Below are 26,185 nucleotides of genomic sequence, written 5' to 3'. Positions count from 1 at the left end.
AGCCAGAACCTTTAAATATGTTGTTTAAGGAAACACCCAAGCAGAGAAACAACAGAGTAAAGGAAAAGGTTGGAGCAAAATCTACTATGCTTCAGGGTGAAGTAAAAAAAGGGGTAGCATTCTGATCTCAGATCAAGCAAAGCAAAATTGATCTAATTAAAAGAATAAAGGGCAATCTTATAAAGGGAATAATAATGAAGAAAATCAATATTAAACATATATGCACCAAGTGGTGTAGCATCTAAATTCTTAAAAGAGAAATTAAGAGAGCTGCAAGAATAAATAGAATGCAAAACTATAATAGTGGGAGATCTCAACCTTGCACTCTCAGAAATAGACAAATCAAACCATAAAATAAATAAGAAAGAAGTCAATGAGGTAAATAAAATACTAGAAAAGTTATATATGATCGCTCTCTGGAGAAAATGAATTGGAGACAGAAAGGAGTACATTTTCTTTTCAGCAGTTCATGAAACCTATTCAAAAAATTGGCCATATATTAGGACATAAATATCTCAAACTCAAATGCAGTAAGGCAGAAATAGTAAATGCATCCTTTTCAGACCAAATGAATAAAAATTACATTCAAAAAAGCCAGGGGAAATTAAAAAAAATATTTGAAACTAAATAATCCTACTAAAGAGGATTGGGTGAAAAGCAAATGACAGACATAATTAATAACTTTACCCAAGAAAATGATAAAATGAGACATATACCAAAATGTGTGGGATGCAGCCAAAGGGTAATTAAAGGGAAATTTAATTCTAGAGGCCTACTTATAAAATAGAGAAAGAAAAGGTCAATGAATTGGGCTTGAAACTAAAATGCTAGAAAGAAACAAATTAAAAACCCCCCAGCAAACACTAAACTTGAAATTTAAAAATAAAAGGGAGAGATCAATAAAATTGAAAGAAAAAAACCATTGAATTAATTAATAAATAAGAGTTGGTTCTATGAAAAAACCAACAAAAAGACAAAACCCTTTAGTAAATCTGATTAAAAAGGAAAGAGGAAAATCAAATTGTTAGTCTTAAAAATGAAAAGGAAGAACTCACCACTAACGAAGAGGAAATTAGAGCAATAATTGGGAATTACTTTGCCCAACTTTATGGCAATAAATTTGACAACTTAAATGAAATGGAAGAATACCTTCAAAAATATATCTTGCCCAGATTAACAGAAGAAAAAGTAAATATCCTAAACTGTCCCATCTTAGAAAAAGAAAAGAACAAGTATTAACCAACCCTAAAAAAAAATCGCCAAGACCAGATGGATTCAATGTGAATTCTACCAAACATTTCAAGAACAATTAACTCCAATGTTATATAAACTATTTGAAAAAATAGGGATTGAAGGAGTCCTACCAATCTCCTTTTACAACACAGACATGGTACTGATACCTAAACTAGGTAGGCTGAAAACAGAGAAAGAAAATTATAGACCAATCTCCCTAATAAATTTTGATGGTAAAATCTTAAATAAAATATTAGCAAAAAGATTACAGGAAATCATCCCCAGAATAATATTCTATGACCAAGTAGGATTTATACCAGGAATGCAGGACTGTTTCAGTATTAGGAAAAGTATTAGCATTATTGACTATATCAATAACCAAATTAAGAAAAATCATATGATTATCTCAATAGATGCAGAAAAAGCATTTGATAAAATCCAATATCCATTCCTAATAAAAACACTTGAGAGTATAGGAATAAATGGACTTTTTCTTAAAATAGTCAGACACATATTTAAAATCATCAGTAAGATCATATGCAAGGGGAAAAATAACCTTCCCAGTAAGATCTGGAGGAAGAAGGTTGCCCACTATCACCATTATTATTCAATATTTATTAGAAACACAAGTCCAGAAAAGAGTCAAGAAAGAGATTAAAGGAATTAGAGAAATGAGGAAACCAAACTATCACTCTTTAAGATAATATGATGGCATACTTAGAGAACCCAGAGATTTCAATTAAAAAGCCATTGAAATAATTCATAACTTTAGCAAAGTTGCAGGATATAAAATAAATCCCAAAATCCTCAGCATTTTTATACATCACCAACAAAATCCAAAGCAAGAGATACAAAGAAAATTCCATTAAAAAAAACCATTGACAGCATAAAAATATTTGGGAATCATCTCCAAAGGAAAGAGGAATTATTGAGCAAAATTACAAAAAACTTTCCACACAAATAAAGTCAGACTTAAATAATTGGAAAATATTAATTCTTGGAAGGCCAAGGAATATAAAAAGAAACAATCTCCCTAAACTAATCTATTTCTTTAGTGCTATATCAGACTTCCAAGAAAATATTTTAATGATCTAGAAAAAAATAACAACAAAATTCATATGGAATAATAAAAGGTTGAGAATCTCAAGGGAATTAATGAAAAACAAATCAAATGAAGCTGACCTAGCTGTACCTGATCAAAAACTTTATTATAAACAGCATCCACCAAAACCATTTGGTGTCGGCTAAGAAATAGATTAGTTGATCAGTGGAATAGGTTTGGTTCACAAGACAGAATAGTCAACTATAGCAATCTAGTGTTTGACAAACTCAAAGATCCTAACTTTTGAAATAAGAATTAATTATTTGACAAAAACTGCTGGGATAACTGGAAATTAGTATGGCAGAAATTAGGTATGGACCCACACTTAACACCGTATACCAAGATAAGATCAAAATGGGTCCATGATTTAGGCATAAAGAACGATAATATAAATAAATTAGAAACATAGGAAGTTTATCTCTGACCGGGAGGGGGAAGAAATTTTGACCAAAGATGAACTAGGACCATTACTGATCACAAACAGAAAATTTTGATTACATCAAATTAAAAACCTTTGTACAAACAAAAACTATGCAAACAAGATTAGAAGAGAAGCAACAAACTGGGAAACATCTTCACAGTTAAATCCTGATAAAGGCCTCATTTCCAAAAATATAGAGAATTGACTTAATTTATAAGAAATCGCCATTTCCCAATTGAAAATGGTCAAAGGATGAACAGACAATTTTCAGATGATGAAATGAAACTATTACCACTAAGAAAGAGGTTCCAAATCACTATTAATCAGAGAAATGCAAAAAATAACTCAAACCATAACCCGTCAGATTCAAGATGACAGGAAAAAAAATGATGAATTTTGGAGGGGATGCAGGAAAACGGGACACTGGAGTTGGGAATGAATAACCATTCTGAGAGCACCCGGAATTATCCCAAAAGTTATCAAATGTGAACCCTTTGACCCAGCAGGTAACTGGGCATCCCAAAGAGATACAAAGAAGGTAAGGATTGTATTGGCCAAAATGTTTTGGGCACCCTTTTTAATGGCTAGAAACTGGAAAATAATGGGGGCCCATCAATTGGAGAAATGGTTGAAATTGGGGTATTGAATGTTATGGAATATTTTGTTCTGTAAAAATGACCACAGGATGAATACAGAGGGTTGGAGAACTTACATGAACTGATGCTAGAAATGGAGAACAGAAGATCAGTATATACTTCAACAATGAACTGTATGAAGATGTTTCTGATAGAAGTGGATTCTTTGACAAAGAGACCAACTCAGTTTCAATTGATCAATGATGGACAGAAAGCCATCCAAAAAAGAACACTGGGAAATGAATGTAAACTGTTTGCATTTTTGTTTTTCTTCCATTTATTTTTACCTTCTGAACAATACTTTCTTAAAAAGAGAACTGTTTGGTTCTGGGCACATATATTGTATCTAGGATAGAGTGACATATTTAAATATATTGTTGATCTAGGAGGGGGGGAGGGAGAGAGGGGAAAAATCGGAACAGAAGTGAGTGCAAAGGATAATGTGTAAAAAATTACCCTGGCATGGGTTCTGTCAATAAAAAGTTATTATAATAAATAAAAAAAATAAATTATAATATATATATTTATATTTAATAGTCATCATTTAAAAGCTTTTTATTTACAGGATTTATTTACAGGATATATGCATGGGTAACTTTACAGCATTAACAATTGCCAAACCTCTTGTTCCAATTTTTATTCTTACCCCCCCTCCCTGATCAATTTTCCAGAATGTTAAATATATTAAAATATAAATTAATACACAATAAGTATACATGACCAAAAAATTTTGCTTTACAAAAAATGACTTAAATATTGACAATTACTTTGAAGGAAATCAAAAATACAGGGTGCATAAAATAGGGATTGGGAATTCAATGAATGGTTTTAGTCATTCCCAGAGTTCTTTTTCTGGGCATAGCTGGTTCAGTTCATTACCCCATTAGAAATGATTTGGTTGATCTGTTCGGAGGATGTCCTGGTCCATCAGAACCTATCTATATATTGTTGTTGAAGTATATAATGATCTCCTTGGTCCTCTTCATTTACCAGCATCAGTTCGGTAAGTCTCCCAGGCCTTTCTGAAATCATCCTTTTTATTTTCAGAAAGCAAATTCCTTATTCTATACCACCCAATTTATTCAGCATTCTCCAACTGATGGACATCCATTCAGTTTCCAGTTTTAGCCATACAAAAAGGGCTGCCACAAAAATTTTTACAACGGTCCCTTTTCCTTTCATTCCCTTTGGGAAAACCCTAGTAACACTCTGATCAAAGGATATAAGTTTGATAACTTTTTGAGCATAGTTCCAAACTACTTCAAAAATGGTGGATTCGTTCACAACTCCACCAACAATGCATCAATGTCCCAGTTTTCCCGCATCCCCTCCAACAATCACAATTTTTTTCCTGTCATCTTAAATCTGACAGGTGTGTAGTGGTATCTTAATTTTTAATTTGATTTCTCTGAAATAATGACTTTTTTTTTCATATGACAGAAATAGTTTAATTTCTTCCCTGAGAATTGTCTTTCATATCCTTTACCATTTTTCAATTGAGAATGGCTTATTTTTTTAAATTGGTTAATTTTCCTATATATTTTGAAATGAGGCCTTTATCAGAACCTTTGACTGTAAAAATATTTTCCCAGTTTATTGCTTCCTTTAATCTTGCGCATTAGTTTTGTTTGAAAAACTTTTCAGTTTGGATAATCGAAATTTTCTATTTTGTGATCGTATTCTGTTCTTTTTAAAAACCTTCCCCTTCCCAGTCTGAGAGGAAACTATCCTATGTTCCTCTAATTTATTAATAATTTCATTCTTTATGCCAGGTCATGAACCCATTTTGACCTTATAGGCTAGAACTAAGGGGTGAAAGTGTCACGCCCAGGCTGGGAACCTCTAGTGGGACTTGGAAAGAGGTGACCCCAGACCACAGACCACAGACCGCAGACCGCAGATCCGACCCAGGGCCTGACCCGCAGACTGCCGCGGACTCTTTGGCGCCCTGCCTGATGCAAATCGGCCCTGGAAATTTCCCAGGCCCCCCGAGCTCCCCCACTGGGCAGATTAGAGGCTAACCCGGGCTGGGTCCTCCTGCCATGCAGGATCACAAGCCTGGAAAAAGCCCCGAACTGCGGGTTGGGGCTGCACGCTTGTGCTGAGATCTGTGCCTTCACCCTCGGTTTGAGACTCTCCTCGGGACCTAATTTCTCTCCCCGTCTGCGCTGATCTGTCCCCTGGCCCCGGAACCAACCTTTTTTGGCGAGACTGCAGATTTTCTTCGGCCGGTGAGCTGTTCTACTTCTTATCTTTACGAATTGTAGCAGTCAAGACTATTTTTGAGGCTCGATATAATATTGATAAAGAGGGTAAGAGAAGAGCTTAGAAAGTCGTGTGTGTCTTCTCCGCCATCTTGGCTCCACCCCTATTAAAAGTTATTCATCTTTTTAATCTCCTCAGACACACATATCTACTTGCAGCAATTCTCAGATGACACTCCCTTTGGTCATTACATGCCATTTCTCTATTTCTCTTGAATGGGCAATTACTGATTTAATGACCATTCAGATAGACATGCTTGAAATCAAAACTTAAAATAATTCCAAATAACACTCCCAATAGCTTTTATCTCCAATAGCCAATTTCACTAGTCACAATTTAGGACTAGGTACAGTTATATGTTTTTATATTTTTATAAAAGCAGTTAAAAGTAAGTACATATTAGACCTTATCTTACTCATTTTCCCCCAGCTTAAATCCATCCTAGAAAGAAATCGATAATATAAGTTGAGAACAATCATTTTCAGGAGTTTTACAGATAAAGTGAATATGTGATATTTTATTTAAAACTCAAAATAAAATGTTTATTTACTATAAGGCTCCAAAACAATAAATATTCATATTGCTCATGAACCCATAAGGTAGAATTAAGTCTAAAATTAATCTAAAATTTGTCACTACTAAATTGGCTCAAAGACGTAACTTCAAAGTGTATTCTTACAGGTGCACCTTCATAATTTTCATAAACAGTGCCCAAACAACCTATCATATTAAAAAAATAAACTATGCTTCATAAAACAAGCTTTTTGGTATCTTCATTTTAGTTATATTTATGAAAAGGAAGGAATCTGAGTAAACCAATTCATTATTTCAGAATTTCAAAATATGTTGTCAATAAGACTAAAAAGATTTGAGAGCCTTGTTCAAAAAGATCCCAGAGACCTTCACAGGTATTGTCTATTTATAAGGTCTGTGGTACTTTTCCAAAAAAAAGTGAGCTATTATTATTTTCTATTTGGAGTAAAATAAAACCAATCAAATACTTGACAGTTTTCAAACATGACTACATTCTTTATTAGCTAAATTTCTAATCCAACAGCATCCAGATTGAAAGAGAAGTTAATTTTCTAAGGATACAGTGATATCATCCTCTGAGTATCATTTTTCAAATTAATGATATTTCTTATATAATGATTTCCCCAAAATCAAAATATAACCAATAGAATCTTTTAAATATATTATCAATTTTAAAATACAACACAAAATTTATTGTCAATTCAGTTGAATGCACTTTTAAATCATCTTACTTAGAAAAATCAATTTATCAACCTATCAATTTAGCATCCTTCAATAGATGAAATAAAAATTAGTATAGAATAATTTTGAAGTATTTATACTTTCACTTTTTATCCATACAGTTTCTTAGTGTATTGCTTTAAGGACAAATGTCAAATGTATATTTTTCATTAAGGACTAATCTACCTAGAGGGCAACAATTACCAGGATTATCCTAATATGAGAAAAAAAAAATTTTAATGTGATAATATAATTATTTAATTATAATTTAGTTAGGTTTCTTTTTTGGATAAAAATCAAATATGAATTTATAATCACAAATGACTTCATCCAAAATCTCAGTGTTTCCAAGAGCTATTAAGATTTGTACAAACAGCCTCAGATTCTCACATCCTCCTTTTTTTGAGGCCCATGAGGTGCTAAAGATTGGAAAAACATTTTTCTAATTGCTCTGCTATATGAAAATAATTCCATGCTATAAATTTATCTCTGTAAATTCTACTTAGCAAATGTTGAGACTTAATAAAATGTATAATAAATAAAATATAGAGAAATACTTTTTCTAGCTGGTGTCCATAAATTCACGTTTCAAAATTTTCTCATATCCCTCTTACCACCATGAGACAAAAAAAAAAGCCTTCCTCAACCTTCATTTTCCATAACTTCAAATACTTTACTTTCAATGCCTCCATTCACCCTGTTAATACAAATATATTCCATGTTTCTTTAACTTTCCACCTATTCTTCTCCTAAAATTTTCTTTTTTTACCTTTTTTTTCTTTCAATGGACTTTGATTAAGTCTCCACAAACTTTTAAAATACAATATTCCTTTCACATTATGACTTGATATTTTAACTAGCTTTCTTTTGCCCATTTCATCTTTATTTAACAAGCGTATTTGTTTCTAAAACTCTACTAAATCTCTTCTATATAAATTGTCTAATGTTGCACTAATTAATTGCAAAACATATATATAATATATATATATATATATATATATATATATATATATATATATATATATTTGCATAGTTTATTTCAATTTCATTTAGGTTATTTTCATTCTAATTCACCTAAACAAATAAGATCTGTTGAATTACTCACAGAAAAAATATATAATAGTAAGGTAAATTATTTTCCTAAGATCAAATTTCCACCTGATAAGATCTGTAGGTTGTCAACTACAAATTATTTTTTTTAGCATCCCTTGGGATTTGAAATCCCCATCTAATAAAACAATGAACCTTTGACCTTCTTGGTGGAAAAGTGTGAAGGAAAAATGGTTTTAAATGGTTTTTTTTTAGATGCAACGTTAGTCTGCAAAACCCAAAACATCCACTAAAATCAGCATTTACAGAAATATTGAAACTATAATTTGGAAATTAATAGTAAAGAAATTTCAATTCTATAATGTACCTAATTTTTAATTAATTTGTCATTTAAAATTCTACAAACTAAAAAAATTCCTTTCTTTCTTACCTACTTTTATTTCTGTAACTTCAACTTGGTCAGGATTAAAAGTATAGAATTAATATCTCAGTTTTTAGGTTTTATACTGTCCTTTCTAAAACCTGATAATGAAAGTCTTATCAAAAGTTCACTGAAAGTAAATCCTTGTTTATTGAAAAGGAAGGTTTAGCATCATATTTTAAAATGGGAAAACTGTATTAAATTTCATTGATTTTTCCCCAATCTTATTAAATGCTTTTCTGTGATTTTAGAATATTGTTTTTTCATTCATTTATTTCAAATACTTGTTAGTTTCTTTTATTTTTTTAAATTTAAATTCAGTTTCTTTTCTTTCCCTCCTATGTCAGCTCTTCTCCAAGTTAAATTATACAGGTGCTTTGACAATTTTATAAAGTTAGTGTGATCTCCCCTTTCCTCAACACTCTGTATGACCTCTTCTATATACTCCAGCAATTCCCCTCCTGAAATCTGGAAACTTCAACACAGTATTCCAGATGTCATGTGCATAGTGTAGAACAAATCAAAGACTCCCTGTATTTTTAAATTTTGTCTTTATTAATGTAATTTAAGATGAAAATAGGGTTATGATTATAATAACCCAACTTTTTATTATGACAATATTATTAAACCAAGTTATAATAACAACTGCACTTGTGACACTAACTTATTAAAACCCAAAATAAGATTTTTTAATGTAAATTCATTCATTTTTTTTTCTGATTGTTATCTTCCATTTTTGTTTAAAAAAAATTTGATCTAATGTTATCTGAAAATTGTGTCATTTTCAATTTTGATAATCATCTAAGTTTTCATCAAATTTTTCAAAGACAGTTAAGGCCAAGGAGAATCTACTAAACATCTTCCTTGAACTTTGTTTTGGGTCATTAATGAATACTCAATCTTAATCATTTAAACAGTTTTTTTAATCTAACTATTGTGAGGCCCACATATCTCTAGATTGTATTCAAGGATAATGCATGCAATTTTGTCCAAGATTTTTCTGCAAAATTTATAATACATATCAACAATATTCCCTTAATTTATTCATCTAATTACCTACTTTTTAATGAAAGAAAATTAGGTTATTTTGGCATAGCCTGTTCCTTTAAGCTCAATATGATTCATAATAATTCAAATACTTAAGTATAATAAAAAACATCATCGAGAATTAGATAGATTAGTTAGAGCTATAGATAGATAAATAGAATAATAATTTAGTCTTGATTATAAGCAAGGTATTGTATTAGATACAATATACACACAACTACAAGTACACAAGAGCAACTTTATCCTCAAGGAACTTAACTATTTTAATGGAGGAATCAAATACATTTTTCAAAATAGAGTTTAAAAGTCAGGGATGGAATAAATGTCAGCACAACATGAAGGTGGCTTAAAAATGTTATCAATATGTGAACACTGATAAGAAAAAACAAAAATTTACCTATCAGGATTGAAAGATGTAGAGAAAGAGTTAAAGTTTAAGGTGAAAAGGTAAGGAAAGTATGGTATGGCAGAAGTAGAAGGGTATGAAGGAAATGACACTTGTACATTTCTGTTGATCAGATTGCAACTAGAATATTGATTTCAGTTCTTGATACCATATTGTAGAAAGGGTAGTGGAGATCCGCTAAAGGAAGTCTAAACATTAGGGGTGGGGGGAATAGGGATATTTATCCTGGAGAAGAAAAGACATAGCAAAGCCATCAACAATTCAAAGAAATGTTATGTTACATTATAGTTCATAATATCCTTACAAAAATGTAGGGAAACAAATAAAACTTATCTCCTGGATCTGAACCTTGCTAATAAGGAAGAATTGATTGATATGAACCCTGGGAGGAGATGATTTCTGCATTTTAGAATCTAGTCCAAAACAGTACAAGAATATGATATAGAAAGAGATTTATCCTAACTTTTAAGAGGACAAATTTCAAAAGATTTAGCAAGAGGATAGGTTGGATCCCAAATGTTATTAATATTTTTAAGAGTTGTCAGACCATGGAATATGGGAAATTCGTTACTAAAATTCTAAAGACTCAAGAAGATACAATTCAAATAGTGGGGGATAGGGAAAGTTTTCTCAAGAGACTGATGTAGATACACAAGGAAAAATTCAATATTTTAAAACAGCTAAAGAATAGACAAATAATAGAAAATGAATACAAAGTCAATTCACAATCCTATAAGAAGAGGAACCAAAAAAAAAAAAAAAACCCATGGAATAGAAAATAGAAATATCATGAACAAAAAATAAATAATGAAGCATATCACAGAAAATAAAACACACATTTTTGCTCATATAAAATTAAAAAGTCTTTGGACAAGCAATATCAAAGCAGCTAAAACTGGAAGGACAACAGTCAAAGGCAGGGGGGGGGGGGTACTTAGGAAGTTTCTCTATTACTCTAAAAATTTTTTCTATCTTTATCCTGGATATTCTCTTCTTTTAAGAATATAGATTATTCTTATATGATCCTTAAAAACATGAGATACTTTCAGGATCTAAATTTATAGGTTGTAAGACAAGGAATATATATATATATATATATGTGTGTGTGTGTGTGTGTGTGTGTGTGTTTTTTTACCTCGTTGCTTAGGATTTAGAGTTGACCATATATTCAGATTTAAAACAGTCAGATCTTTTCGTACCTGCATGCTATTAGATTTTTCTCTTTATCTTCCAGTTAAAGTTTAAACAAAAAAGTCATCAAATAAGTTCTTGCTTAATATTACAGATAGGTTGGAGAGTTACTTCAGGTAGAAACATTAGTTTTCCCCACTTTCTAAGTTCCTCTTCCATGTTGTCTCATAGCAGTTTTTTATGGGTGACAAGATCAATTTCAAAATTCTGCAAAATAAAGAAAATCAATGTTATCATTGTGAAATGGAAGCTCATCAAACCCCTTTTCACTGCCTACCAGATATAATCTTCCTTCACAAGCCTGAAATATAGGGCTAGCTCCCTGGAGACCTCAGGATTAGCCAGAGTGATAATAAGCAAAAGTTCTTGGTCTTTGGGGGAGAAGTGAAGGAGATGGACAAAACTGCCACAAGCTCTCCACCAACCTCCCTTCTCCTGGTCCTGCTGCAAAGTGAGTCTGGCTTGTCTCACTCCATCCACTAATCCCTCCTACGATTATCTGTGTACACCAAAAGATTGAGCCAGCATGGAATAGTGAGAAGGACCATTTTTCCAAATGAAAAAGATTATGAAAAATTTTTCTAAAGAACTAATAATAAAAGAATTACAAATCAAAACATTTTTGTTGATTTAACTCCAACTCAAAGATTAGGAAAAAAGTGTTAATTATCAGTGTAAAAAGAGCTTTGGTAAAATATGAACACATACATTTTTGTGGAGCTAAATGTTGAATCAACTATTTTGTACAAATATTTGGAACACTATAAACTCCAGGCTAACTGTCTGGAGGGCCTCAGTATCAGTCAGAGTCTGGATCACTCAAAGTCCTTGGTCTTTAGGGAGAGAAGTGAAGGAGGCAGGCAAGCTTCCACTCAGCTTGACAAAGATGAATCCTGGACTCTGGAATCTGAAGCCTCAAGCCTCTCTCCTCCTTATTCTGTAGCCAAGTGACCTTGATCTCTCTCCCTCAGCCCTCTAATTTTGGCCTAGGATTACCTCACCACCACACATTCAGAAAGGAACTATGATGAGGAGAACCATCATATTACCATCACATCTAAATATATGTATATAGAACCATTATCTCACATCAAATAGGTAATTAGCCTTAAGTGCACTGCTGTTTGATTCAAGTACACCTTTTCAGAGTTTCAGCCCTCTACATTGATCACACTTTCAAAAACTGTGACATGAATGTCTATACCCTTTAATGCAGAGCTTCCATGGCTAAGTAAATAATCAGAAGAAAGTAAAGATATGATGGTTTCATAAACATCAATTTAATATTGCAAGACTTTTTAGAATAGCAAAGAACTGGAAGTAAACCAGATAACCACCTATCAAGCATTGGCTAAATGAATTGTGGTACAGAAATGTTATAGAATATTATTTTGCCTAAATAAATGGTAGAGTAGAAAGAAACATTTCAAAGAAGCAGATAATTTTCATATTTTAACTGATATATACTTTTTTTTTCCCCCTTTATTCATTCACTTAGGAAGACCCTAGTTTAGTGAAGGAAATTTATACCTGGCAGGCAGGGTTTTGATGAGCTTCCAGTTAAAAAATTAGAAGAAGCAGATAAAGAATGTGTATAATTACAACAATATTGTAAATGAAAAGGACATTTAAAAACCAACTGGGAGCTGTGTAATAATTATATGACAAAACTTGGCCCTGAAGAAGAGATGAAAAAATTGATCTCTCCTCTCTCCCTTCTTTGAAGAAGGAAAAGACTATGAGAGAGAATAATTACATTTCCTGATATATTGGGTGATGTTTTTGCTATTTTTTTTTCCTGACCTTCCCTTTCTCTCATTTCTTCTGCATATGCATATTTGTTTGTTAATTTTAAAGTAACATTACATGGCTCAATGATTACAAAGGGGTGTAATATATTTTAAAATAAAGGTAGGATAAAATGCAAAGAATAAATTTATAAGAAATAATAATAATAAAGAAGAAGAAGGAGAAATAACTTTTCAACAATTATAACTTCCCAGCAATGGATTACCATCTCATAAAGTAAAGAAAAAAAAAAGTATTAAATCACTAAAGTTGGAATATGCATAGTAGAATGACTACTTGATTGGTCACTTTTAAAGGTGACAACTTTAAAAGTGACTCCATATATTAGTGGTAAAACATGTTATGAATGTCACATGAAAAATGTTTTGTGTGAAGTGTTTTTTAAACCATAATTACATAATTCTCCACTATTCTTAATCATATATATTACACCTTCATATATTCCTTATCATAACAACTTTGACAAGGGAAAATGTTTTTAAGCACACAAGTACACTTTGTAGGCTACTTTGTTCATAACTACTGAACAAATAGCTGCTTTTATCAAATCTCAGGAAACAATCCCTTGCTTGTCATAATCTCCTCAGATGGCCAGAGTAAGAACTGTGCCTGAGTAAAAGTAGTTCTGTGTATTCATTTCTACTTTGGTAGGGGGTGGGGAGGAGAGGGAATTTAGAAGTGGACTAGATCCATCTTTTACCATTTTCTCCTCTTTTATCTCATTGGGTATTCATGGCAACACCAAAGAACAGATATTATTATCTCAGTTTTACCAAATGATTAACAGAATAATTCTATGAATTCTGAGAAAGGAAAAATACAGAAAAAAAAAATACTTGACTCAAAATTATGCTCTATTCATTACATATTGTCTTTATGACTTGGGATAAAGCATTGCCTCTCTTTGTTTCTTTATTTGTAAAGCGAGACAATTGTAACAGATAATCTTCAACTCTCTTTTCAGAAGTGGTTATCGTCCATATGGGGAGTCATTACTTCTATATCTTTATTTTTTAGAATTCCTAGTTTTCTTCAGGTCTCAACTCAAGCATTATTTTCTATATGAAACTGCCTAATACTCTCAGTTATCAGTGTCATTTCTTACTCTATCATCTTGTATTTACATACATACATACATACAGTTCATGTGTATATGTATATATCACATATATAATATAGATATAGATATTTATATTTATATATGCACATTGAATTTCTACATTTTTACATTATATATTTTCATGTGTGTATATATTATACTATATATTATATATATATTAAATATTTTGTGAATGTGTGTCTATTCACACATATACACACACATACACACAAAATTAATATAAAATAGACACAGGAAGACTTGTATTCAATTCTGTCCTCAGAAAATTACTAGTTCTGTGACCTTGGGCAAGTCATTTAACCCTCTTTGTCTCAGTTTCCTCATCTATAAAATTAAATGAAGAAAGAAATGGACAATTACTCCAGTATCTTCATCAAGAATACCCCAAATGGGATCATAAAGAGTTAGAAATGACTGAATGTTAGTATAAATTTAAATTTTATCTATATTAGGTTCCTTCTGTAAAATGTAAGCTCCTTGAGCACAGGGGAATTTTATTTTTGCTTTTGCATCTCTACTATCTAGTATGGTGATTATCACTCTATAAATATGTGCATGATGATTGACTCTTTTTATTTAACGGTCAGTTTCAAGGCTGTGAGATAATTTTAAAAAATGAACTTTGCTGAAGAGTTTTAAAAGAGGAAGAAAGAATTCTACTCTCCAGGCCTCTTCCCTTCAAAAGTTCATATGCTTCATGACTTTCTTTGTGAACCCATTCATGGAATTCTTTTTTTTTTTTTTTTTTTTCCTAGGGTTATTTTTTAAGGCACATGCAGGAATATCATAGATCCTTCTGTCTCTTTTTTTAATAACATTTTTGAGATTTTTGAGATTCCATTATTTGACTTTATCTCACCCCTGGTGAGAGCCCATAATGGATATGAACATTACACTGTTCATTATCCACCAACATCAACCTTGAAAATCAATTTCTATCTGACAAAAAGGGAACTCCTTCTTTGAGTATTTATTTTGGTTTGTATTTAGAGTAAAAAGAAAAAGAAAAAAGGAAAACATGATTCCTGGGCTCTAATATTGGCTTTAAGAAGATAATGGTCACTCTCTTCTTTTCTGCAATAAGATAATAAACAAAGTAGCTTTATATTGTAGGGACTTTTCTGAGAAATAATCAAAAATACATTTTCAGTATATCCAGAATAACTAATTAGTAACATAGATGCAGGGCTGTCTTCAAGCAATTTTGCCTTTTGGTAGAGTATCCTCCTCCTTTTTTTTTTTTTTTTTTTCCATTTTTGAACTTTAAAAGTGATTTATTATGAATAAAATTTAATATTGAAGCAATTAAATTTATTTCACAACTTTTTAAGAATAAATAAATAAAACCCCTTTTCCTCTTTCTCAGGAGGCATCTTTCCATTAAAGTTTTAATTGATAATGATTTAATAAAGGATTTTTTTTTCAATATGGGTTTTTGGAAGGTCAAAAAGCTACAAAAATCCAAAGAAATCACTATAATAATTCAATTTCTGTTATCATGAGAGAATAGGAATAAGCAAGGTAAATTATCACCTAGGTTGCAACATATGGAAAGATATACTCAAGGAAGAATTTAAAATATTACTTTTAAAAATAAATTCCAGAAATTTCAGATCTCTGTGAGATGTAGATATGCATTTTAGATGCATTGTCTTTAATAATGAAAACTCAAAACTTCTGGAATATGTAACATGCATGAAAAAAAGTTGTTTTTATATCATCTTCATTTCCAAACTTTTTAATGTTTCTATCTGTTTCCTTAGCACTCTCGCACTCTCTCTCTCTCTCTCTCTCTCTCTCTCTCTCTCTCTATATATATATATATATATATATATATATATATATATATATATATTACTTGAACCAAAAATTAAATATGAGAGGATAAAAACCACTTCCACAAAACTCAACTATGTCTGAAGGTATATACAATAACCTATATCCAAATATTCCACTCATACAAAGAAGGGAAGGAAGTTCACATACACACACACACACACACACACACACACGAAATATTATTAATAATGTTTAGTTTTTGGTTATTCCATTTTATTATTATAATTCTTATGTACAATGTTTTCCTGATTCTATTATCCTTCAATGTCATTTCATGTAGGTGATTCTACATTTCTCTGCATTTCTTTATAGTAATCAATTCTTATATAATACATTTATTTACCCCAATTGGTTTGCTCATTGCACAATTGATCAATAATTTGTAATCACTATTTGCATTTTTTTTCCTCTCCTAATGATTTTAAATGCTGAGTCAAATATTAGGAGCATTTTAGTTATTTAAAAAAAAAAGTCCAAATCACTTTCCAGAATGGTTGGATCCATATTTTTCATTTTCCAAATAGGAAAAATATTTTCAAGTGAACAAGGAGATACAATTTATAGCAATTATACAGAGCAAATGAATGCCCTACTAGCCCACAAATTGATAAACAGAACACAGAAGATATTTGACAGTTACCTGAAGTCCATAATCTTACAATCTTACCATAAATAATAGTTGCCTATTTTTTTCTGTTAAGAGTTTTGATGACTCCAGTTTACTTCAAAAATACCTTCAAATAGTAACAGTTAATGAATAAAACATTTATAATAATAATGTTCTTTTAAAATCATACCACAGAAATCATGTAACTTATCAAAAATTATTGGTGTTATCTTTTATTTAATATCATTAACTGATCATGACAATCAGTGAGTTGAGGAATGTAATGACATTTGCGGATTTAAGTGTAACATGGAACAGACTATTTTCCTTCCTTTGGTCTTAATTTCCTCATCTGTAAAATGAGGAGGTTGTTATAATGTTGTCTAAGGTAAACAGAACACTGGATATGGAATTGGCAAGACCTAAATTAAAATCCTGCCTCAAACATTTACAAACTGTGTGACTTTAGGCAAGTCACTTAACCATTTACATTCTCTGTTCCTTCATATTTAAAAAATGAGAATAATAATAGTCTATAGTTCATGCAGTTTAATGAGATAATGTACATTGAAAGCTTTAGAAATTTTAGAGTATTATACAGAGATAAACTTATTTCCAATTGTCATATTACTTGAAGGAGGCTAGGAAGGATGCTGATGATGCCGGGAAAGATTCCTTTCTTTATGACTCTCAACCCCCTCTAGTTAATGTAATTACCCTTTGACTCACAAATCCTGGTCTCTTTGTATTCCAATAGAAAATCCTGACCTCTCCCAGCACCCATTAGAATCTGAGCCAACTTTGGAGCTATGCCCACAGGCCCCTTGAGCTAACTCTCCCATTATAAAAGGGAAACACTGGGACCTCCCCTTTGTAGAAGTCCCAAACATGCTAGCCATGTCAAAACCTTCTGTCCACTGGACCCTCTGTCCGGTGCCCTTCTTATCTCTACCTTCACCGATTTCCTTACTTCTAAACTCCATAATAAATCTCTTTTATCAATCTAGCTCTTTGGGCCAATAAATGCTTTTATTGGGGACTCGAGCCACTACTAGACCTCATATAATGTCGTATTGTTGAGGTATTTATCGAATGTTGAGGTGTAGACCAAATGTTGAGGTCTAGATTTGGGGTACCTAAATGAAATTAGGATTTAGTTGAGGTCTAGTGGCAGGTTTGGGGTACAGGGAGTCAAACAGAGCTCCCCTGAAACCCCCTTGGATTTGGCACAAGGATACAGTGGTAAATGAGGTCTAGTAGCGGTGCGAATTCCCAATAAAAGCATTTATTGGCCCGAAGAGCTAGATTGATAAAAGAGGTTTATTATTGAGTCTAGAAGTAGGAGATAGGTGAAGGTAGAGATAAGGAGGGCACTAGACAGAGGGTCCAGTGGACAGAGGGTCCTCACATGGCTACTATGTTTGGAATCTCTGCAAAGAGGGGTTTCCAGTGGGAAGGGGGAGGGGGGGCTTTTGTAATAGGAGACTTAGCTTGAGGGGCTTTTGGGTGTAGCCCCAAAGTTGGCTCAGATCCGGGTGGGGCTGGGACAGGTCCGGATCTTTTATTGGAATTCAAAGGGACCAGGATTTGTGAGTCAAAGGGTAATTTACATTAACTAGGGGGGGGTGTTGGGAATCAAAGATTGGAATCTTTCCCACATCAGTATCCTTGTGCCAAATCCAGGGAGGTTGCAGGGGAGCTCCATTTTACTCCCTGTACCCCAAACCTGCCACTAGACCTCAACTAAACCCTAATTTCATTTAGGAACCCCAAATCTAGACCTCATCATTGAGACAGAAAAGAAAGAGACATAAAATTTAAAGGTATAAGTAGACAAAGATCAGGTTAAAAAAAAAAAGAAATCCATATTACATCTAGGAAGAAAGAACAAAATGAGAATAACAGAATCTATGCAAGTAGTCATTAAGAGACATGAATTATTTAATCAAAGTAAAGAAAGAGGTCAAATGGCCAGGTAATAAATTGTAAGTCATCTGGTCTATAGAAAATAAGAATTATCAACAGGTTAGAGACAATGTAAAAGGGAAATATCCATAGAGAATCTTAATGAAGATATAGTTTACAGATTTGCCCTCAGCTTGTTTATAACCCTCTAATCCTGATGACAACTAGACCTTAAGTAAATTAAAGGTCTGAGTGAGCCTGATGAGGACAATACAGCCTTGCCCAAGAGAGCATCTGCATTAAAATGTTCCTTTCAGATGCGCACCTTTTGGATGCAAACCTATCCCAAGTATGTCCCTTTTAAGTTGAAGACTTAGCTCCAGGGGCTTTGGGGTGTAGCCCCAAAGTTGGCTCAGATCCGGGTGGGGCTGGGACAGGTCGGGATCTTCTATTGGAATTCAAAGGGACCAGGATTTGTGAGTCAAAGGGTAATTTACATTAACTAGGGGGTTGGGAATCAAAGATTGGAATCTTTCCCCTCATCAAGCCTGGCTTGACATTGCAGCTGATGACAATAGCAAACAGTTGGATAGGGAGTGACAGTAGGAATTGGGACAGGGAAAAAACATTATTATGACTTTTCTCTAATTTTCAGCATAAACTCTAACCTTTATTGGTTAGGAATAACTCCATAGGTAGAAAGGAAGGAAGGAGGGAAGGAAGGAAGGAAGGAAGGAAGGAAGGAAGGAAGGAAGGAAGGAAGGAAGGAAGGAAGGAAGGAAGGAGGGAAGGAAGGAAGGAAGGGAGGAAGGAAGGAAGGAAGGAAGGAAGGAAGGAAGGAAGAAAGGAAGGAAGGAAGGAAGGAAGGAAGGGAGGGAGGGAAGGAAGGGAGGGAGGAAGGAAGGAATAAAGGAAGGAAGGAATAAAGGAAGGAAGGAAGGAAGGAAGGAAGGAAGGAAGGAAGGAAGGAAGGGAGGGAGGGAAGGAAGGAAGGAGGAAGGGAAGAAGGGAGGGAAGGAGGAAAAGAAGGGAGGGAGAGAGGGAGGGAAAGAGGAAAGAAGGGAGGAAGGAAAGGAGGGAGGGAAGGAGGAAAGAAGGGAGGAAGGGAAGGAGGGAGGGAAAGAGGAAAGAAGAAGGGAGGGAGGAGGGAAGGTGGATATCTTGAAATAGTTTTCCTTTTCCCAAGCCACCTTCAATCTTCCTGATCCAGATAATATGAAATTTTACCTTGAGGGTATCATTCAAAAAAATAAATAAATAAAAGATTGGATTTAGCATTTGAATAGATATTACAAAGATCATACAGTTCAAACTCTATGATTTGTATTCTGAAAACTAAGGCTCAAAAAGAATGAATGAATTGTGCAAGGACACATGGCAAGAGATGGGACTATAATCCTACTGCTTTCTAAACCAAAGATCTACTTTATCAGGATGCTTACTTTCCCCAAGGAAGATTTTCTCTCTAATACCAAAAACCACAAATGACTAATGAACTCACCTTTCTCATACTTACAATGAACAAGTTATAGAAGGTAATCTCTGAGGATCTTTCACAAGTCTAGAAACTATATTTTTTTAGTAATCAATTACAGAAATGTGTGAATGAAGCATCCAAGAGCAGACTTTGAAAGAGATGGAGAGATTTGAGTATGTAGGGCACAGGAGAAAGGAGTGAGTGCCTTTAAGGTGGGTTAAAAAGGCAGATAATAGGAAGGCTGATGACCCTTCAAGTGATGTTCACCTCCTTTGCAGCTTTGCCAAGAGACTGACTCTGAGTTTACAGTCACAATTTCATTTCATGTATCTAGTTCAGGCCTTGCTGGAATGCTTAATTTTGCAGAAAAGCAGATGCAGATGTGTGTTTCATTATCCCCGGTTGCTGAGGTAAAGAACTGATTCTCTGGGAAAGGACACTTTCCCTCCCAGCATTTAGTTGAGAAATTCCTTGGCTGAGACCCTGGCTATTATGATGCTCTCCCTGGCAACAGCTGCATAACAAAGGTAATTCACTGAAGCCCACGTAAGACAATTACTGGTAAAAGAATAAAACGTTTATAGAAATCAATTCTCCCTGCCCCAAACCTCTCAATTATACTCTTGGCTGTTAAAGGGATTGCTGTTTGATGAATAAAACAGATAAAAGAGTAGGTCTAAAAAGCCCTCAATTCTATTCACATTCTGATTACTTGGAAGTGTTCCTCACTGCCTCCACCCATCAGCAACTGGATCCAGAAACTCTTAGGGTTTGAATTTGCAAAGAACAGAAAGAGGACTGATCCTGGTCTAGAAATGATTCATAGGACATTAGAGGGTATAACTGAGTAAGAAGGGCCTGGAGAGAGAAAGTCATTTGTTCAAGGATGAAATGGTAATAAATAGCAAAACTGGGATGGGAACTCTGGTCCCCTGGTTCCACATCTGACTTTTTTTCCTTTCCACTACACTACAGACTGGAGATTAGGACAAGGCAGACATTCATTAATAATTCTTTTATGTGTATCAATCTCATTTCCCCTCTCAGATTATAAATTTCTCAAAAGTAGAAACTGTTCTCCTTCATAGCACTTAATCTAGTTTCTATACATTTTTTGGTTCAAAGAATTGAACTGAACTTTAGTTACTAATAAATATTCTTGAGTGTCTACTGTGTGGTAGATTCAGGAACATGAGAGATAAAAGAATAGTTTCAAGAAACTGTCCCTTTCCTTCAAATATTCCTATACAAAAAATTCCTGCAAATACCACCAAGCATGTATCCTCTCACTCCCCTCAAGTTCTAAAAGCATGATTAAGTCATCTCTATCACTAAAAAGATCTATCAATCTATTTTATATTAACCCAAATCACCATTCCTAGGCTTTTCAGGCCAAAATCATGTTATTTGGCAACTATTATCTTAAATATATGGTCTCTTCTCATGGTAATATATACTTGTTAGAGGAGACATTGTTTTTGCTTTTGTATTTGGGCAGACTTGGATAACACTTTATTATTTGATGGTGTGCTAAACATCCAATGTGACACATAGTGCCAAAATATTGTGTACTTAAATGCTAAAGCAATTGTAGAACAAATGATTACAATAAAAGAAGAAACAAAGAATATTTGTCTTTTGGACTTTGCATCCTCGTACTTAGTATTGTTAATAGTATATTGGAAATACTTTTTAGGGGAGGCAATTGGAGTTAAATGACTTATCCAGAGTCACATAGCTAGTAACTGTTAAATTCCTGAGTCCAGCTTTGAAGTTTTAGACAAAAGCCCAAACTAAACTTCAAATCTGTCATCCCTATCCAAACTGGGAAATAATTGGGGATCATTGACTAAAAATTCAATGGCAGCCTATGTACTGCTGGAGAAACAGAGACAAGATAGAGTTTTCAATATTTTATTTAAAATGGAGAGATTGTACTGGTGTCATGCTGCCCCCATCAGGGTAGATGTCCAAAGCATCCAAAAACCAATGTGAGTTCTCAATGACATACATAAGCAGGTGACTCAGCTACAGGGGTAGACTGAGGCAGGAGCAGAATCAGAGCACTGAGAGCAGGAACTATCCTTCTGGTTCTGACAGGGTGGGGGGGAGGCACTGGATATTCTGATAAATTGGCGTAAAGATTAACAGTGACAGAATGGGGTTAGGACCATAAATTCTTGATGACAGGAGGAGTTAGGAGCCAGGAAGTTTGAACTCCCCCTTATCTTGAATTTACACTGGCTCTAAGTTTATAATTTGTCAATCTTGAATTTACACATTGACAATTTATAAACTTAGAGCTGGTAGCCCTGAGTTATATCAATCTTAATGAACTGGAGGTGGGGTTTGCAATTAAGGGGATTGAGGCAGAACTATTCAGGGAAACCTAGGAAGAACAATTAGGGAAACTGAGGCAAGGCAATTAGGGAACTGTGGCACAACACCTATACTAAAGAAAGAACCAACAAGGAAGGTAGTCATAATTGAGGAAAAACTAATGCTAGATACAAATCATAGGGATAATAGGATTTGGAAAATCATATTGATCCTGAACATTTAGGGAGCAGGTTGATAGGCAAGAGCTCTGGATACCTGAGGCAAACTGATTGGTAGGGAATCTAGTGGAATTAGCATAAATATTGAATCAATCCTAAACTACTGAAGTACTAAAGTAGGATTTTTGACTTTGTTCTACTTCTCAAGTGAGGAAGAGTAAAAGGGTCTGGAACAAGGATGGATATAGATTATTTTAAAGTGATTTCTTCAAGTCCTTAGTTAAAATTCTACCTGCTACAAGAAGCATTTCTTAATTATCAATGATTAGCAGACATTGCTAATGTCTTCCCTCTGTTATCTTATATATAAGTAGCTTGGACATAGTTGTTTGCATGTTCTCTACTACTAACTTGTTAGCTCCTTGAAAGCAGAGACTGGTTTATAAGAGATGGTATATGGTATGGTGTGTGTGTATGTGTGTGTGTGTGTGTGTGTGTGCGTGTTGCCATTCTTTGTATCCTTTTCCCTTAGCACAGTGCCTGACATCTAATAGAAACTTGTTGATGTTACCTTCAAAAGGGATCAGGGAATTATTTATACTAGCTTATAAGACTGTGAGCTCATACTCTATCTGATCAAGAAACTAAAAGTCATGATCAATTCACAAAATCATAGAGTTTTAGAACCAAAAGGAATAATTCTCTTACTTGACAGATGAGGAAATGGAGCTGAAGAGATTGTGTTCAACTGAGGATCACTCAGCAAATTAATGAACAGGCTAAGTTTGGAAGCCAGATCTTTTAACCAATATTCTTTCCAACACACTATGTTGATTTCCTTCCATATTTTCCATCTCCTTTATATCTCCTTGGACATTACACACATGGTATAGATGCATGAATTATCTCCTTACCAAGGCCACCCCCAGAAGAGCAGCAGAGCAATGAAGCATTACATTATTAACCTTTCTGTTTGTGTAGCAGAAAAGTAGGGAGAGTATCACAAGGGATGACTCCTCAGGGTGCTGGAGAAATGCCAACACAATTACACTCATCATGCCTTCCAAGCTGGCAGCTGGGGCTGACAGTGAAGTGGATGGCAAATATGGAATTCAAGGGTTACTAAGCTATGTGCCAAATTTTCATTTCTCTGCCAATCAGTGGAAACTACCAGCCTGACAATCAATAAAGTTGACTTGGTCTGTGCTACCTTCTAAATAAAATATAGCACTGACTTGTTCAGAAACAGCAGTCAATCAAGAATTGCCCTCCACTGACTTCTATTCAGAATGGTATTCTCAGAATGGCTGTCTCTCCTCATTACTGTTATTGCAGTTGGAATTGCCAGGATGCTTAGTGATGGCAGGCTTGCCTTCTTCATAATCCAACTTCTCAACTGAGAGGTGTAAGTTGGAGATCAATTCCACCACAGAAAGACTTTTTAAATTAGTATCCTTTTTTTCCTGCCTCTGAAATGTTGCTTGATTTATCATTAATAGTATTTTCTTTCATTTCCAACATCAGAAATGTGTATTGCCTGTTAACATCATCTTCCCCAAGATTAAAATCAAGATAACTAAAATCAAAGCTTATGTTTGTGATAGGTTCAGACCAGATCAAATAAATCACTCTATGCTAAAACTCCTTTTATTTGTCTATATATGTACTAGCTCCATAGGCAAAATAGGCAGATATATGGATGAAAAAAATTTAGACCACAATAGAATTGGAAGTGAAATAAAAGATCATATGTTCCAGAATTCTCATTTTACAGACAATGAAATTGAGACTTAGAGAAATGAAAAAAGACTTTCTATAAACAATTGCTATAACACAACTTATATAAAATATAGCTTCCATTTACATCTTTTTTTAAAGTTTATAAAATGCTTTAATTATATTCTGTCCTTTAATTCTCGGGTGAAATAGGTATTATTATCCTCAATTCAGAGTTTGAGAGAAGTAAAGTTCAGGGTTGTGCAACTAGAAAACATCTGAGGTAAGTTTTAAACTTACATCTTCTTGATTTCAAGTTCAACACTTTATAGCACTTAACTGCTCCAAAAAGTACTAAGTAGAATATATTTAAGGGATATGTGTATTCTCTCTCTCTCTCTCTTTCTCTCTCCTCTCTCTCTCTCTCTCTCTCTCTCTCTCTCTCTCTCTCTCTCTTTCTGTCTCTCTCTCTCTCCCTGTCTCTCTCTGTCTCTCTTTCTGTCTCTCTCTCTCTGTCTCTCTCTCTCTCTGTCTCTCTGTCTGTCTGTCTGTCTATCTCTCTCTCTCATATAATCTTGTTGCTATGAACAATGTTCTCCTGGTTCTACTCACTTCACTCAGCATCAGCTCATGTAAATCTTTCCAGAGTTCTGTCTCAATAAATAAGCCTTTATTGAGAACTTACTCTGGAGAGACTCCAGAGGTATTGTTTATGCCAAATGAGTGTAAAAAAGATAGAAGTATGGGGCAGCTAGTTGGTGCAGTGGATAGAGTACCAGCCCTGAAGTCAGGAGGACTTGAGTTCAAATCTAGTCTCAGACACTTAATACTTCCTCACTGTGTGGCCCTAGGCAAGTTCACTTAACCCCAATTACCTCAGCAAAAAAATAAAAATAATAATAATAAAAATAAAGATAGGGATATGATTCAAAGAAATGGATAATGAACCACTGCCTTCTTAATCTGGCCTTTGTTCTGAACCCTAATTTCATTTCATTTGATTAAGAGGTTCTAAAGAACAAGACTCATCACACCTCTAACAAGGTCTCTTCAATTGAAGTTGCTAAAAAAAAAAAAAAATAAGGACATAACCTTGTACCCAGATTTGTATCAATAACTACAAGGGATTTCCCAACCCAAAATCAGATGATTGTCCAGAAATATAGAGCTTAAGATAGCACTGTATAAAAGCAATGAAACAATGAGAAAGAATGAGTTCATTCTAGTGGCTATTATTAACTTCATTCTTAGATGAGCATATTGATCTGTAGCTTCAGTTATACAATGGAAAAACTGCTCTAAAGTAGCATCAGCCTACCCATTACTAGAATTTCTAACCACTGAACCTTTATAGATAAGAGCAGAGGGTGCTGCATGTACCCTAGAGAATTGAAGCTCAGTTGTCTGACACTAAGAAAGATGGCAAGTAGAGATGATATGGTCCCCAGTGAAGAGATCCATGATTGCAGGAAAGGATGTCATCAATTATCCCTTATCTAAAGTAGGAATTTTTTCAGCCATGTCCCTTCATGTGTGCATTTTGTATATTTTACATGCAAGACTAGTTTCTTGCTCTAACCATTCACATATATTTTCTGGGGATATGAATGATTGAATGAGTGAGTGAGCAAAAAAAGCATTTATTAAGGCTTACAATGTGTCAACCACTGTGCTCTAGTGCTAAGCAGTAGAGATATAAACAGAAATATAAAATAATTCCTGCTTTAATGTAGTTCTTATATTAACTGAGCCAGTGGAAGGAGGGATAGCAAATATATTTATGAAGAGTCAATTCTAATATAGATGGAAAGGGTTACTGATTGGCCATCTAACTAGAAGGATTTTAATCTGTGACTTCTTTCTTATTCTACAAGAAGTATGAGTGTGCTAGAAAAGAATAACTGGGAAAATGGTCTGAAGATAGGTAGAAGGAAAGGCTTCCCACCCCACAGGATCTACTTCATTCACATTTCCAGCACCAAAAATGTCTGAATAAAAAGAATGTGCCTTACTTCACTCGATACTCAGTCTTCTATGTATACTACTTTGTCATTTTTGGTCATTTTATAGTGTGATAGATAACTTGTGTAAAAATGAACCCCACATGTATGTGGAAATATCTCATTTAGGTATTTTGTTTTCCATGTTTTTTAATTAATAGAATCTAAAACTGATAGTGACAGTAGACA

General features: G+C 33.8%; 1 long non-coding RNA gene across 3 annotated transcripts in view; it reads right to left on the bottom strand.

Moving 5' to 3' along the window:
• LOC116420522 overlaps positions 1-20,260 on the bottom strand; it is a 35,399-nt gene extending 15,139 nt beyond the window's left edge. The window contains exons 1-2 of one of the 3 annotated variants that reach the window (XR_004230867.1): positions 19,807-20,260; positions 11,034-11,232 (exon numbers count right to left, since the gene is read on the bottom strand). This is a non-coding gene — a long non-coding RNA (uncharacterized LOC116420522). The remainder of the gene's footprint in view (positions 1-11,033; positions 11,233-19,806) is intronic. The other 2 variants (XR_004230866.1, XR_004230865.1) reach the window with 2 other exon arrangements.
• Between the last annotated feature and the right edge of the window lie 5,925 nt (positions 20,261-26,185).

This window comes from Sarcophilus harrisii, chromosome 1, assembly GCF_902635505.1.
Source record: "Sarcophilus harrisii chromosome 1, mSarHar1.11, whole genome shotgun sequence".
NCBI lineage: Eukaryota > Metazoa > Chordata > Mammalia > Dasyuromorphia > Dasyuridae > Sarcophilus > Sarcophilus harrisii.
Note: the sequence above shows the minus strand (reverse complement) of the source record. Positions and strands in the feature narration are given on the sequence as shown.